Source organism: Tupaia chinensis, unplaced genomic scaffold (assembly GCF_000334495.1).
Source record: "Tupaia chinensis unplaced genomic scaffold, TupChi_1.0 Scaffold000609_1, whole genome shotgun sequence".
Lineage (NCBI taxonomy): Eukaryota > Metazoa > Chordata > Mammalia > Scandentia > Tupaiidae > Tupaia > Tupaia belangeri.
In genome coordinates, this window is record NW_006160128.1 from 1,149,293 (window position 1) to 1,150,276 (window position 984).

The following is a 984-nucleotide window of genomic DNA, read 5'->3' on the forward strand; positions in this document are numbered from 1 at the left end:
GGGCGCGGGGCTGCTGGCTCGGCATCGATTTCCCTTTCTTCCCCGCCCCTGGCCACCTCTCCAGATGGCGTGCGGTGGCAGTGCGCTTCCTGGGCCGCCCGGGGTTTAGTATCTGGGGGCCAGCTGCCTAGGACTGCGGCCCTCAGCCCTAGCCGGCAGGCCGAGGGGAAAGCATGCCCAGAGGTATTGGTGGCCGCCTGCAGCTCTGCCTGGAGGTGGACCCGCTGGAGCGCAGTTGGGGCGGCGAAAACCTGGGGGCTCCGCGGCTCCGCAGCGGGCCCTGTGGGGGCGGAGCCAGGATGGCAAACCGTTTTATTGCCTAACTCAGTGGGTTGCTAGCTGCTGGCCCCACATGGACTTGCGAGGGGAAAGCATGCCCAGAGGTATTGGTGGCCGCCTGCAGCTCTGCCTGGAGGTGGACCCGCTGGAGCGCAGTTGGGGCGGCGAAAACCTGGGGGCTCCGCGGCTCCGCAGCGGGCCCTGTGGGGGCGGAGCCAGGATGGCAAACCGTTTTATTGCCTAACTCAGTGGGTTGCTAGCTGCTGGCCCCACATGGACTTGCGTCCGAGCCCTGCCCATCCGACGCCGCTCTTTGGTAGATTTGGACAGCTTGATTGAGTCGAGGGGCTCCAGGGAGAGGGACTGTCTCTGAGGATATCTGGGGTCAGTTACTGGGGATCCCTGCTCGACCAGAGAGCTGCTTCCCGGGCGCAGTGTGCGGGTTGCGTACTCCGCCTCTGGGGCTCGGCTCGGAACTGGCGTTGGGACCCGGGCACAGTGGCCGGTGGCAGGAAGAGGTCAAAAACCACTCTTGTTGGGAAGGGCGTGAGGGCACCCCGACCCTGCCGCTGCTTCCTGCCTGTGCGGTGAGCTCTTGCCCCAGGCGGCCACGTACCCTGAACACCCCCTCCTCCCCCTCCCTGCTACCCGCTCCCATCCGGCCCCTCCCTGTTTCATGCCCCCCGCACCCCCCCCCCCCCGCAC

At 67.2% G+C, this 984-nt stretch overlaps 1 protein-coding gene across 3 annotated transcripts in view; it reads left to right on the plus strand.

The window, feature by feature from the left end:
* Nucleotides 1-984, plus strand: part of ACTN1 (actinin alpha 1) — a 105,571-nt gene that overhangs the window by 586 nt on the left and 104,001 nt on the right. The gene's annotated exons all lie outside the window — the stretch shown is intronic.